The sequence below is a fragment of the Setaria italica genome, chromosome III (assembly GCF_000263155.2).
Source record: "Setaria italica strain Yugu1 chromosome III, Setaria_italica_v2.0, whole genome shotgun sequence".
Lineage (NCBI taxonomy): Eukaryota > Viridiplantae > Streptophyta > Magnoliopsida > Poales > Poaceae > Setaria > Setaria italica.
The window spans coordinates 34,527,815-34,544,287 of record NC_028452.1 but is presented as its reverse complement, the minus strand read 5'-3'; positions in this window follow the sequence as shown (position 1 = coordinate 34,544,287).

Genomic DNA, 16,473 nt, shown 5'->3' with positions numbered 1-16,473 from the left:
CAACAACTTTAACATTGTGCTTCTCACAAAAAGAAGTGACCTTGGTAAGAAATTCTTGCCATCCAGAATCTTGTCTCAAAACATCCAGTTCTACCTTTGTGAACTCCAGAAGATCTATTGCATTTACGATATCTTGCTCCCTCTTTTGCAAAGCATTGCACAAGTCATTGGTGTATCCAAATATTTCATTCATCAAGTGTAGCAGGAAAACAAACTCAAAGGACTTAAATACTGTGAGCATAGTTTGAGCCCCATTAGCCTCAGCCCCTTTACTTTCATTCCCAATCCTAAAGAGAACTTTCTTGATTGAAGGATACAAGAACATAACATGCATTACAGTTCTGTAGTGAGATCCCCATCGTGTATCACCTGGCCTTGCTAAGCCCATCTCTTGATTCAATCCTTGCCCGGTTTCAATTTCACCCAATTTCAATGCTTCAATCATGTATTCAGCTTGAGCAATGCAAAGCATACGGATCTTTTTACAAGACATCCCTAGAACATTCAACAAATAAGCAAGTTGCCCGAATAACCAATCACAATCAGTATTCTCCTTAGCAACCGCTACAAGTGTTAGTTGAAGTTGATGGGCGAAGCAATGGACATAATAAGCACAAGGGGACTCATCCATAATTAGTTTCTTCAAACCATTAACATGACCCTTCATATTACTAGCTCCATCATACCCTTGACCACGTACCTTGGATAGGGGCAATTGATATTTCATAAGCAAGGATTGAATTGCTTCTTTAAGAGTCAATGATGTAGTATCTTCAACTTGGACAAGACCTAGAAACCGCTCAACTAGTTCTCCTTTTTTATTGACAAAACGCAAACAAAGAGCCAATTGTTCCAGTAGGTATGCATCACTTGACTCAACAGCAAGAATTGCAAAACACTCATCACCAAGTTTGTCTATGATAAATTTGGTTGTTTCATGAGCACAAGCATCAATGAGTTGTTTCTGGATCTTGTGATCTATCATCTGACAGTTTTGTGGTGCATTCTCTAGTACCACCAGATTAACCTCTTCAAAGTTTCCTACTAGCCATGCTAAAAGTTCCCGAAAATTCCCCTTGTTGAGTGAATCCTTTGTTTCATCATGACCCCTAAAAGCCATGTTGCGGAAAAGCATCCCTCTTCATCTTTGGTTGACATGGCCCCAATGCAATGTATGCCCTTCTAACTGAATCTTGGTCATTGACATCATAGCTTGAGATCGGAGCCCTCAATCCAGGATCATGCTCAATGCCATAATCATTCTTGTCTTCATCACTAGAATCATTTTCTTCCACGGGTATGGATTCACCAATTTCTGTTGTACCGTGCTTTGGTGGCTGATTAGATCTCACAGGTTCAGGTGGTACCGTGCTTGTTTCACTACCACTTTGTCCTTGGAATAACACTACTTGCATTTGACTTTCATTGCAAGATTGATTAACATTCTCCGGTTCAGGTTGTCTCTTCTTTGCAGTAGCCCTTGCCATGAAAATCCTCAAATCAGTAGCGGCACTACCCTTCCTCTTCATGGTTCAAACCTAAAAGTTACACAATTTCAAGTTATCAGATATTTACAATTTCACATTGAACTAAATTCATGAGCATCCACATTTTGCAAGTTGATGTGCTATTCCAATTTGACAAACAACTGAAAATGCTTACCTCAATTTCACCAACAATCAGCAGTTTGGGGGCAGACCGGCAGTACTGTCGGTCTGTCGCCGCGTGCTCGTCGGGTCACCCATTAGGTCGCCGCGTGCTTGCCGGTCGCCGCGTGCTCGCCGGGTCGGACGGCGGCTAGTAGGCCGTAGCGCGCCCGCCGCCGCCTGCTCGCCAGCCGCCGGCCCGCCGCGGAGCCGCCGACCCGCCGCTCCGGGGTCCCTGGCTCCCTGCGTGTGTGACTGCGCGTGCAGCCGCCAGGCGCCGAGGCGCGCCGCGCGCACGGCGCACCGCGCCGGCCGCCGCGCCTCCGCCCCTCCAGCCGCCGCGCCGCCGCCTGGCCGCCACCACCGGTTTGCCGCCGCCGTAGGCTAGGGTTCGCGCGCCGTGAATCCCTAGCGGCGCCGGCGGCTGCCTGGTGTGTGCGTGCTCAAGCGTGGGGGGGGCACTCGAGTGGGGCGGATGGGCCGGATGAGTCAATTGGCCAGTTGGGCCAGAGAGCGAAGTTGGCCTCCGATGGGCCTTTTTGAGTGAAATATGTGTGCGACTTCTATATTTTTGTTTTTTTCATACATATACCTAAAATACACTATATATATGAATTTTTTTTACAAAAATAATGGGTATTCAATTGAATACCATTGAATCTAAGTGGGCCCGCCCCTGGACGTGGCGGGGGCTTGGCCTTGGCGCCAAGATCCATGGCGCCAAGCTTGGCGTCGTAGTCCTCGACGCCGAGCAATTTATCCCATCCTAGCGTTTTGAACGAAATAAGTATAATTATTCCGAGGAATGTGCAACAAACTACGCTTTAGTTTAATTGGTTAGGATGTGGACTTCTTATCTCGAAGACCTGAGTTACCTGTTTCGTTCGAAACGCCAGGAGGATGGAATAAATCGTTCGGCGCCGAGGACTACGGCACCAAGCTTGGCGCCAAGATCCATGGCGCCAAGCCCCCGCCACGTCGCCATCCACGCCAGCAGATGCGCATGGACCTTGGCGCCAGCCATCCTGGCGCCGAGACGTGTAAGCTTGGCGCTAGCGTGGATGGCGCCAAGCTAAGGGTCCATTTTTGGAATTGGTTTCGCCAGGGACGTATTTGTGAGAATCTTTCGCAAAAAGGGCTAAAAACAAAAAAGTCGGGTTCGGGCTTGTGCTAACTTTTTGCTAAAAGTAATTTTCAAATTTTTTTTGCTAAAATTCAAATATTTGGTTAAACTTTGCTATTGTTTGTGATTTCAAGCTAAGTTTTTTAAGCCCACACTTGTTTTGTCAATTTTTAGTTGATTTTTCCTCTATTTTAACGTACTAGCAAACATGCTCGTACGTTGTTACATGCGAACATCGTAAATATATATATTAGCTACCAGCCTCCCTAGCATCCACTCATGCTCAACTGATTCTCAACGTCCGGTGCAATCCTGCCTGGCAGCTTCATTTTTGTCCTCTGCCTCTCATTGGAGCTATCTTTGATACACTACAAATAAGTATATTTTATTTTTTCCATGGTCAAATCTATTTTATCATATGCTTGCTTCAATGATTGTTTTCAATGTATTCATATTTGTTACTCCCTAGTTCCAAATTATAGATCGATTTGACTTTTATAGATGTATATATATTATTATGTATCTAGACATAGGGTATATCCAAGTGTATAACAAAATCTATGAATCTAAAAAGGTCAAAAAGACCTATAATTTGGAACGGAAGGAGTATAATTTTACTCACTGCTCGGTGTGTATTGAGCAAGCCATTGCTCAGGAATGTAAAGCCTTTTTTTAGAAACATGTAATAAAATCTTCTTAAATCTCAATAAAAGCGGTCTCTCTTTTCTTTTTGTAGAGTAATAAGCAAAGAAAAACGTTGGCCTAAGCTGTTCGGACGGGGCTGGGCCTTGACGGTTTCCTTCATGTTTGCTGGGCTGGGCCAACTGTCCTAGGCAACACAATTTTGTTCCAGCCCAACTAATCACTCCCTAATTCATCATCAACATAGGGCTAGTGCTCGCAGCGCAGGAACGCAGCCGCCATTAGTGATCGACCACACGACAGGGGCGGGCCCACTTAGATTCAATGGTATTCAATTGAATACCCATTATTTTTGTAAAAAAATTTCATATATATAGTGTATTTTAGGTATATGTATGAAAAAAACAAAAATATAGAAGTCGCACACATATTTCACTCAAAAAGGCCCATCGGAGGCCAACTTCGCTCTCTGGCCCAACTGGCCAATTGACTCATCCGGCCCATCCGCCCCACTCGAGTGCCCCCCCCCACGCTTGAGCACGCACACACCAGGCAGCCACCGGCGCCGCTAGGGATTCACGGCGCGCGAACCCTAGCCTACGGCGGCGGCAAACCGGCGGTGGCGGCCAGGCGGCGGCGCGGCGGCTGGAGGGGCGGAGGCGCGGCGGCCGGCGCGGTGCGCCGTGCGCGCGGCGCGCCTCGGCGCCTGGCGGCTGCACGCGCAGTCGCACACGCAGGGAGCCAGGGACCCCGGAGCGGCGGGTCGGCGGCTCCGCGGCGGGCCGGCGGCTGGCGAGCAGGCGGCGGCGGGCGCGCTACGGCCTACTAGCCGCCGTCCGACCCGGCGAGCACGCGGCGACCGGCGAGCACGCGGCGACCTACTGGGTGACCCGACGAGCACGCGGCGACAGACCGACAGTACTGCCGGTCTGCCCCCAAACTGCTGATTGTTGGTGAAATTGAGGTAAGCATTTTCAGTTGTTTGTCAAATTGGAATAGCACATCAACTTGCAAAATGTGGATGCTCATGAATTTAGTTCAATGTGAAATTGTAAATATCTGATAACTTGAAATTGTGTAACTTTTAGGTTTGAACCATGAAGAGGAAGGGTAGTGCCGCTACTGATTTGAGGATTTTCATGGCAAGGGCTACTGCAAAGAAGAGACAACCTGAACCGGAGAATGTTAATCAATCTTGCAATGAAAGTCAAATGCAAGTAGTGTTATTCCAAGGACAAAGTGGTAGTGAAACAAGCACGGTACCACCTGAACCTGTGAGATCTAATCAGCCACCAAAGCACGGTACAACAGAAATTGGTGAATCCATACCCGTGGAAGAAAATGATTCTAGTGATGAAGACAAGAATGATTATGGCATTGAGCATGATCCTGGATTGAGGGCTCCGATCTCAAGCTATGATGTCAATGACCAAGATTCAGTTAGAAGGGCATACATTGCATTGGGGCCATGTCAACCAAAGATGAAGAGGGATGCTTTTCCGCAACATGATTGTGGAGGTATGCGCCGCTTCCAACATAAGTGGTTTGCTGAATTTAAGTGGATTGAGTACAGTGTGGATAAAGATGCTGCATTTTGCTTTGTTTGCTATTTGTTCAAAGATAACTGCAAATTTCCTGGTGGAGATGCTTTTGTTGTTGAAGGGTTTAGAAATTGGAATATGAAAAGGAGAATTCATAGGCATGTTGGTGGTATCGATAGTGCTCATAGTGAAGCTGAAGAGAAATATAGATTGTTCACGAGACCTAAGGCATCAATCCGTGAATCTGTTGCATCAAACACTACACAATTCAAGGCTAAGTATCTAGCTCGCTTGACATGGTCACTTAAGTGCATAAGATTTCTGTTGCGTCAAGGGTTGGCTTTTAGGGGTCATGATGAAACAAAGGATTCACTCAACAAGGGGAATTTTCGGGAACTTTTAGCATGGCTAGTAGGAAACTTTGAAGAGGTTAATCTGGTGGTACTAGAGAATGCACCACAAAACTGTCAGATGATAGATCACAAGATCCAGAAACAACTCATTGATGCTTGTGCTCATGAAACAACCAAATTTATCATAGACAAACTTGGTGATGAGTGTTTTGCAATTCTTGCTGTTGAGTCAAGTGATGCATACCTACTGGAACAATTGGCTCTTTGTTTGCGTTTTGTCAATAAAAAAGGAGAACTAGTTGAGCGGTTTCTAGGTCTTGTCCAAGTTGAAGATACTACATCATTGACTCTTAAAGAAGCAATTCAATCCTTGCTTATGAAATATCAATTGCCCCTATCCAAGGTACGTGGTCAAGGGTATGATGGAGCTAGTAATATGAAGGGTCATGTTAATGGTTTGAAGAAACTAATTATGGATGAGTCCCCTTGTGCTTATTATGTCCATTGCTTCGCCCATCAACTTCAACTAACACTTGTAGCGGTTGCTAAGGAGAATACTGATTGTGATTGGTTATTCGGGCAACTTGCTTATTTGTTGAATGTTCTAGGGATGTCTTGTAAAAAGATCCGTATGCTTTGCATTGCTCAAGCTGAATACATGATTGAAGCATTGAAATTGGGTGAAATTGAAACCGGGCAAGGATTGAATCAAGAGATGGGCTTAGCAAGGCCAGGTGATACACGATGGGGATCTCACTACAGAACTGTAATGCATGTTATGTTCTTGTATCCTTCAATCAAGAAAGTTCTCTTTAGGATTGGGAATGAAAGTAAAGGGGCTGAGGCTAATGGGGCTCAAACTATGCTCACAGTATTTAAGTCCTTTGAGTTTGTTTTCCTGCTACACTTGATGAATGAAATATTTGGATACACCAATGACTTGTGCAATGCTTTGCAAAAGAGGGAGCAAGATATCGTAAATGCAATAGATCTTCTGGAGTTCACAAAGGTAGAACTGGATGTTTTGAGACAAGATTCTGGATGGCAAGAATTTCTTACCAAGGTCACTTCTTTTTGTGAGAAGCACAATGTTAAAGTTGTTGATATGAATGGGAAGTATATTCCTATGCAAAGATCAAGGCAGTTCTATAGAGGTGCCATTAATTATCACCGGTTTCATGCTGATATGTTTTTGGGTGTCATTGATAGACAAGTTCAAGAGCTCAATAATAGGTTTGATGAGGTAAACACAGAGCTACTTAGATGCATGGCCTCATTCAGTCCAGCTAATTCCTTTTCTGCTTTTAATGTTGAGAACTTGGTTAAGCTTGCTGGATTCTATCCACATGACTTTGAATTTCAAGAAATAAACCAGCTTCATTTTCAGTTGCACCACTATATCAATGATGTCAGAAATGATGAAAACTTAAAAAATTTGAGAAGTCTAGCAGAGTTGTCTATGATGCTAGTTAAAGAAGGAAAGGTTTCTCGGTATGACATTGTTTATAAACTTCTCAAATTGGTGCTTGTTCTCCCTGTTGCAACTGCTGGTGTTGAGAGGGTCTTTTCTATAATGAATTTGATAAAGAACAAGAGAAGAAGTAAGATGGGCAGAAATATTTGAATGGTTGCTTGGTCACATTGATTGAAAGGGAATTCTTCATGCAAGCTAAGGATAAGGACATCATCGCTCATTTTCAAAGCATTGCAGAACGGAAAGTTGTCCTATAGCTTGTAAGTTGTAATCTTTGTTACCATTTTACTATTTTAGCCTCTATTTATTTCACATGTTGCCACTTTGATATGTTGATCATTAGTAGCTGGACAATTTCAATTTCTGATAAATTTTATTAATCAATGATGCTGCTACCACTTAATTATTATGTGTTATAAAACTATAATTTAGTCTGTCATTTTTTTTCCTGCCATCTTCAATTTTGAATACCCATAGTCCAAATCCTGCGCCCGCCACTGCCACACGATCACCTAGTATTCAACTACTTCATCGCCGGCGCACACCCAAACATAACCATCCCTAACCAACAGTATGAAACTTGTGACACGGCTTGCTGCTCTGACTGGCTTCTACGGGTTAAACATCTTCAGATGTCGACGTTCCATCGGCCTGCAACGATAGATCCATCTTCTCCCAGGCTGCGACCGTCCGAGGGAACCCACCGATCCTCCGGCCGCTGGCGCCGAAGACCGCCCACGCTGGGTCTTGCTGGATTGCTGCTTGAATAACTCCTTCGTCGCCGACGTCAAAAGCGTGGCCGAGTCCCACACCTCCATCCAAGCCTGCTAGCAAATCCGGTAAACAAGCTATCCTCTGTTCTTCTTCATCTCTCCTCCATTTTTCAATCTTGGCCATGTACCCTCCCATACCCAAGTGACGTGGGTTCTCGGCGGCTTTCATAGCCTTGTTGGTGTTTTCTTCGGTCAGGGCTCTTGCTTGCGGCATGTTCTTTGGTTGTACGAACTCCTCTCACATTTCTGGAGGAATCCTACTGTAATCGTCCCTAACATTCTTGTCTTTCTTTACATATTCTACATTAAGCACAGACCTCCAATTCCTAAAACATCTTCCACGGAGGCCCTCAGCAAATTTTCTAGCGAATTCCTCTTGACCTTCAGGAAAAGTGAGTTTTTCTTTCAATGTGGCCCACAAAACATTCTTTGTAGTGGTAGGCACATTCTTCCATTACTGGTCGTAATCCAAGTTTGCAATATGTCCCTGACAATAGCTCCACATATATTCCGGAACCTAGCAGCTATCCCCTCAGTTAATATGGGCTAAGCCCCTCTATGACGAGACTACCTTTCTCAGAGATCTAGTTTCGGGTTCTTTTCCCACGTCTCTTTTTCGGAGCACTACTAGAAGGAGTCGCAGTCGAAGGCTGTAGTGCAGAGGTAGCTACCTCAGCTTCCTGCAGAGTTGATGTTCTACGACGTCATGGAGGCAAATCCTCCGGAGATTGGTCATCGTTCTATACAGAAAACAATAGTTAGAGTTTATCATCTTCATGTGAACAACAAACGCATCACTAGCAGTATATGAATGTGCATGCAAATATCTGATGATCCGCAATTGGATCGTATTCAGGGTCCAAGTTATCTAGATGCCTACGAGTCCTAGGTGGGCTTGGTTCGTACTCAGGTGGACTCTCGTACGATACAAATGAGCTGTCGGAATCAGAATCCTCCTCGGAGGATTCAGTCGCTCTTAATATGCAAAATTATAATACTTGCAATTAAAAAGATGACACAACTATAGCAAGAATTTATGCATATCAACACAAATTATAATCCTTTAAATAAAAGATGACACAACTATAGCAAGAATAAATTGAGTAAATGATCACAAATGCACTTGTGTAGACATACTTCAATAATTAATCTTGCAGTACTCAAATTCTAAACATCTGGTATTTATTTGGTCACCCACTTGCTAGAAATTGCATAACTAGCAATTACGTTGAAATTTCAGAAAATACATAGGACACAAGTTCCTTGTTCGAAGCCTACTAAACACATTTTTAGAGAACTGCTCCTGAAGTTGCTCAAACAAGATTATAGGAAGCCTTGCTCAACGCTTATCTTGAAAAAAAGGATTAATTTTAAAGTTTCAAATCATTTCAAATTGTAAAGTTTAAAATTACCGAGGCAGTGCCGGCCGGCGGCGCGGCGGGCTTAGGGATGGTCAGTGGCAGCGCAGAGGTTGCGGGAGGGTCTCCGGTTGCGCGGAGGCCGCGGGGAGGGTCTCCGGTGACACCATGGAGGCCGTGGGCAGGGTCTCTGGCGGCGCTGCGGAGGCCGCGGGCAGGGTCTCCGGTGGCGCAGAGGCCGCGGGTAGGGTCGGCTGGGGTGCGGAGGCGTCAGGGATGTCTGGCGCGCCGACAGTCGAGGAGGAGGCTCGGCGCCGCAGCATGACGTCGCGGCGGGGAGGAGGGAGGCGCGGCGGAGGAGTGGCAGCCGGGGGAGTAGAGGTGGGTGCGGGCGATGGAGGAGGCGAGGAGGAGGAGCGGAGGAGGCGACGAGGCGAGGCGGCGGCGTTCTAGGGGGCGGAGACGGCTGTTCAGCGCGAAATTTTGGCTGCCTGATGGCATGTTTTCAGAATTCGCGCCAAGACTCGAAAATTTTCAGGTCGGCGGGTGTATTTATAGAAGCGCACAACGCTAGCGGGTGCTAATAAGGCGTGCCAGCACAGAGCATCATTGCTGGCGGGCGGCTACCGCCCGCCACCACAGTGCTTCCAGCATAAATGAATTAAATACTTGGCAAAGGAATTCGAAATTGTTTCAAACTTTTACACATGGATATGAATATAACTTAGTCAATTTAAATAATAGTATTTCATAGATAACACAAATTATAATGAGTAGTTAGTTGACTTGTTACTATATATAGGTTGAAACACCTCTTGAGTTATATGCTGTTTCAACCTATAGTGACAAGTGAACTAACTAGTCATTATGATTTGTGTTATCTATGAAAAAATATTTTTTAAATTGACTAACTAACATTTACGTGCATGTGTAAAAGTTTGAAAAAATTCTGAAATCATTTGCCACATATTTAAATCATTTTGGAATTTTTTTGAAATCACTACGCTGGTGGGCGACAGCTCCGCCTGCCAGCACGGTGACTTAGTGCTGGCAGGCGGCTTTAGCCCCCGCCAGCGTAGTGCTTTCAAAAGATTTCCAAAATAATTTAAATACTTGGCAAATGATTTCCAAATTATTTCAAACTTTTACACATGGACATAAAACTTATTTAGTCAATTTAAAAAGTAGTATTTCATAGATGGCACAAAATATCATGAGTAGTTAGTTCACTCATCACTGTATATGTTGAAACACCTCATGAGTTATATATAGGGTGTTTCAACCTACAGTGGCCAGTGAACTAACTACTCATCATGATTTGTGTTATCTTTGAAATAATATTTTTTGAATTCACTAAGTAATATTTATGTTCATGTGTAAAAGTTTGAAACAATTTCGAAATCATTTGCCAAGTATTTAAACAACTTCAAATTTTTTTTGCAAGCAACAGATCATCCGCAGCTTTATCCGATGCTACCATCGGATCAACTGGTCCTGAAGTATTTCTAGCCAAAACTTCTGTCAAGGATCAAAGTAAATATGCTTGGTTCGATGCTTTATTTGGCCAAGCATTGGAACATCCGGTGCTGTAGAGATTTCTTAACCTCTGAAGCCTGCACCTAAGAATTCGTCCGACGCAACTAGAAGGAAGGCCATTGGAACATCAGACGGGCCGTTTAAATTGAATTGCTTTGCAAGTGTACCAATTTCTCCTATACTTGATCTGACGCTATTCTGGGGTCCATGGGAACGTCCGATGGTATGTTCTCCTGGATTTCTTCAGTTCTTTGCTTGTGGTTGCTTCCTTAGGCCTTAGAATACCTTCAATGCATGTTCTAAACACATTTTCAGTCCTAATGATCATGTTGTCATAGAATCACGAAAATCATAACCAAAATGGCTTATCAAGGCCATGTTCGCTACAATACATATTCTCTCTTCCCTTTAGTTCACATACACATTCCACATACCACATTCTACATACATTTCACATACACATACCACATACCACATTCCAGATACATACCACATACCACATTCCACATTGCAGAAATTTAACATGAGTACAACTAGTATTTCATTATACTAAATTGCTTGATCAACATGAGTACACAAAAGATTGTTCTTACATTAGATGTGTGTGAAACAAGATCCACACTCATGTTACCATGTCCAACTACTATTTCATAATACTAAAACTTATCGATATCGACATTGTGGAACTTGCCGACCTTGATCTTGCGCTTGATCACAATGCAAAGCTCCTTGGCCCTCTATTTAATCTGACATTTCACAATTAAAGGCGTCACTTAGCATGTGGAAATAAAAAGCAATCGGGTTAACTCAAAGGGAAGGATCCTCACCTCACAAGCCCTTAGCATTGATGCATCTGGTTCTTCATCGCTGTCATCAGTACAAAAGGTATTTATGTACATCTTGTACCTGATCCTGTACCTGATCCATCATCACAAACAAAAAATGATCAGCACCCAAAAAAACCCAAAATTTGTGTACAGAAGGCACTCACCTCACTGCCAGCAGCCTGTGGAGTTGCCGCCAATGCCTTACCTTTATCAAGGGGTTCGAAGCCCGGCTGATCCATCATCACAAGCAAAAAATGATCACAATATATAGAATCACAATTTAGAAAGAAAAGCAAAACATGAGCATGAGCAAAACAGAGCATGAGCAAAGGGGTCAGTTAGAATCACAATCACATTACCTAACATTACTTCAAAATCCCAAAAAAATATTAACAGGTCACAATTAACAGACATCTAACATCTCACATTATCAAAATCGCATTACCTAACAATTTAGAATCACAATTTTGTGGAGCATGATCAAAATCAAAATCAAAATCAAAATGCACAAATCAAAATTAACAAACATCTAACATCTCACATTATCTCAAATTACTTATTTCACAATCACATTACCTAACATTACTTCTAACATCATCAGCACCCAAAAAACCCCAAAATAGAAAGGACTCACCTTGCTACCAGTCACCGCCCGTGCCTTCCCTTTATCAAGGGGTTTGAAGCCTGGTGGGATGTTGGGTGTGACATACTCGTCGTCCTCCATGGCTTTAGTTTTGATTTTGACGCCACTCAAGGTCGACGGCCTCGGTGGGGATCGAAGCTGAAGAAGCCGCTCTGAAAAGTGGGTTGCCGCAGGGTGCGGGTGCGTGGTGGAGGAGGACCGGTGGCGGGGTACTGCAGGGGTGGCGCCGCCGCTTGACGAGGGCTGGCGGGAGGACGACAGTCCTGAGGTCGTTGTCGCCGAAGAGAGGGCGAAACGCCGCGAGGCCAGGTCACGTGCCTGCCTCCTGGAGATGTGTGCCTTCTGTCTGGTCATCTTCGGCGCTCCGGCGGGCAACCAACGGGCACAGGCGTGGGAGAGGAACGGCCGCGGGCATGCCAAGAGCGGGCGTGTTAATATTCCCCATGGAGCTCTATGCTGGCGCACGGTATTAATGCCCGCTAGTGCTGATTCACTATGCTGGCGGGCCACGCTATTGCCTGCCAGCACTAAGTCCCCACGTATAAATGCCACTCCCTCGGGATGCTATTTTTCTAACTCCCGCTGTACAAACGTTCTTCTTTCAACAACTGACGCTGGCAGGCCTGCTCGATCCGCCGCGCCACCGAACCCTCGCGCCACCGTCAACAACACTGAGCGTCACCGCTCCCCGTTCGTGCCTCTGATGTAGCACTAGCCCAATCTTCCGAAAGGTAGTGATAAATTCGATTGGTGGAGACTCGACGTTGACGATCTGGCCTTCTAATTAGATACGATTCGAATCCCTACAACCGCTACACTGCTGCTCCATTGGTTATCAACCAAGCACAACTTGATTGACCTTGCCGAGAAGGCTTTCCCTGCAAGCGAATCGAAAGACACAAGCAAGAAAGTGTAAACACACAATCTGATATTGCACATATGAATGAAGTAAGAAGGGTTCAAGCTCTCAATTTGAAAGGACTAATCGACACAGTCGAGGAGAATAAGAACAGGGGTCCTGGATCACTGTAAAAAGATTTGTCGTCACAGTTACAATGAATCAATCTCAGTTTCTCAAAGGAAAACTAGAACTAAATAATACCCGAGTTTCTAAGGCGGCAGCTACAATGTTTATATAAAAAGCGGCAAACTAGGGTTGGGGGCAACCAGGAAGGGGCGCCCACAACTTGGGCTTAAGGCCCGACATGATACAAGGCCAAGTTGACCCAAAATTGGTGACGCAACACCTTGTCATGGTCACACAAAATGATCCACGGACCTTCTGGGGCTAGGACCAGAACCAAAAGAATGGCGGCGGCGTCCCCGTTCCAACACATCAAATAATGCCTCATTTCGATGTCGTATGTGGGAGATATGGCCGAAACCATGCAAGGGGTGTCGGCTGAATCCAAAACGAACGCGACGACCGAGTTGGTGACGAATTGTAACTTGGGGAAGACCATGACTCATGCGTGTCCAGCATGGCGATATCCTCCTCATCCTCCCCTTCTTGAATTGGAGTCGTCCTTGACTCTATCCCATCATCAATCTCCTGCAAAAGGTTAGGCACATCAGGATGCAAAGTACAAGACATAGGATTATCGGTAACACAAACATCTCGACAAAGCATAGTATAACAAGGTGCATCATGATTATCACATAAGGCAGCAGTAGCAGCAGTGGTGGCAAGATAAACACCCTCTTTTAACTTAATCCCATTATGTGTAGCATGACATGGAACTAACGCATGATCAGTCTTAACAATTTCAGCAAGCTCGTTATGATGTTTCCTAATATCCGCAGGAGATAAAGGAAGGAAAGTAATATTCCTATTTTGATGCATAAAAGTATATTTATTAGTTCGGCCATGGTGTAAAGCAATAACATCAAATTCCGATGGATGACCTAACAAAAGAGATCATGCTTGCATAGGTACAACATCACAATCAGCATAGTCATTATATGAGCCAATAGAAAATGCACGCGTGCTGATCTAGTTACCTTTGTCTTACCACTATTGTTGAACCATTGTAGGTGGTACGGATGCGGGTGCGCACGTGTGGTCAAACCAAGATTCTCGACCAGATCTGAACTCACTAAGTTGTTTCAACTCCCACTATCAATAATGGTGAGAACACGACAATCCTTGACGAGGAGAAATATGTGGAACAAATTGCAGCATTGGAGTTTCTCTTCCTCATATCCCAGTTGGGAAGTCAACACCCGCTGTAGAAGGAGGCTCTTATAACCCGCCGAGGCAACTAGAGAATCAATGGCAACCTCCTCCTCGTTATTCGCTTCATCTGCAATAATGTTAGTAGCAAGAACCAATTCATCTTCAACATCACTAGCACTTACATATCCTATTCCATTAGCGGTGGCTATGTAAGCACTATGATTTGGGAAATCCTTCATGACATGTCCAATGCCCTTGCAGCGATGGCACACAATTTTCTTGGAGCTGTTTGATGACGCACCAGGGGCCATAGCTTTCTTCTGCGGTTGGGACTGCACAGGAGACAAATTGCTCACCTCGGAAGCATGTGTAGTAGCAAGCGGTGTCGCTGGCGGCTGGGCAACAAAAGCCTTGGGCTTGTCGACATTGGAACGCTGCTGCGGAAAAGATCTTCCAGGGTTGGACCTGAAAGTGTGTTGTTGACGACGTCCCTGTACTTCTCTTTCAGCTTTAAGAGCAAGATGATACAATTGGTTGAACCTGTTCCAATCTTTGTAATCAAGAATATCCTATATATCATGATTCAAACCACCAAAGAATCTAGACAGAATCTTCATCATCCCCATGTATATCACAACGTGCTAGACCAATGAGCAATTCCTGATAATATTCTTCTACGCCTTTTTCACCTTGTTTTAAAGTTTGCAGTTTCATACGCAAATCACGTTGGTAATAAGGAGGAACTAAACGAGATTTCATACGTTGTTTTAAGATAGTCCAAGTCTGAGGTACAACATTGGCATTATTATTATTGCAAAGATCATTCCAGCAAAAGAGAGCAAAACCAGTAAACTCACTAGTAGCAAGCCTAACTCTATGCTCAGCAGGAACTAAATGAGAATTAAATTTTTGTTCAACAGCAAGTTCCCAATCTAAATAAGCCTTAGGATCAACATTACCAGCAAAAGGAATCGTGGTAAATTTAGTTTTAGCAAAAGGATCATTATTACCATGGTGATGATTATTACCTCCCATACCACGACGATTACGCCGAAGACGGTCCATGTCATATGCATCATTATCAAGATCAACATCATCATCATCCTCCAAACCATCATCATGAGGGGTGGGTCGGCGTGGCAGCACTGGGGTAGGTCGTTGCTCAACAATCCGGGTAACCAGAATGTTAATGTTGCGCATCAAGTCATCAAACTTCCCATCGATGTAGGTGCGCTGGTCGGCAAGAAGCTTCATAAGCTCGTCCTTGGACACACACTCATTGAAGTTCAAAGGGGACTCCACTCCTTTCCCTTTCCTTAACATGGTTAGAAGACAACAAAAGACAACACAAAAGTATTGTCCCTATCAACTAGCAATTAATGGGTGGAAAGCAATATCTCAAACGGCTTACTACTGTCTTGCAAGTGTGCTTACCAAAGCCAACAGGGTGGTACAATCTGTTGTCAAGCTTGGGTGTAACAGTTGCAAGGTGAACCTGTACTAATAGAAGTATATGTGGAGCTTTGGGCAGGCACAATATGGTAGCAAGGAAAAACAATAGCCGAAGCAGATTAGCAAAATTCAATAAGTATCCAAAGTACAAGTCACAGTTGCTGGCTAAGACGTGTCCCTAGATGTAGCACAACAAGATGAAATGAGCGACGGTGGATAGAACTCAAAGAACAAGCAACCAACAACTCATGCAATTGTTTTAACTCTTTTCCCTAATTTTCCCTCCAGAACTAGTAGGAAGCCACTTTTTTATTTTTCTCAACTATTTTTTTATATTTTTCTCTGAATAGGAATCACACAAGATGGAATCACAAAAATTTGCACCTTAAACAGAGGTGTGATGTGGTCTACAGAAATACAGGCACGTTTGCTGAAAACCGTGCAACAACTTAGAGGCTTGAAAACTCCCACTTCCTGATTTTTTTGGGAGAGCTGGGAATCGCAAAAATGCCAAAGGCATTGAATCCTATGTGTAACTTTTCGTTCTGAAAATTTGAAAAAAATTCACCTCAATTGGATTTCCGAGCGAAAAGTTATGCCTGTTTTAAGGAAGGTCGCCCAAATCAGGGTTTCGAAAAGGCACAACGCGGCTGGTAAGGCGGCGATAGCTAGGGCAAAGTGTTCCTATCTGTCCAACACTGATCACGGCTGAGCACAACTTCTCAGCAAGCAATATAGGGGCACCAACATTCCTGGTATGCAGCAATTAGGTATTCGCCAGATGAATCAAGAAGGGCTGCGATGCAAAGGCGACACAATGCGGCTTGCAACCTATCTAGGGATTGCACGACGAGAGTTCACACAAGGTGGCTAGCATGGCAAGTCAAGTAATGTGGGGGCTCGACTTGTTGTTTGGGTAAAGGTGGATG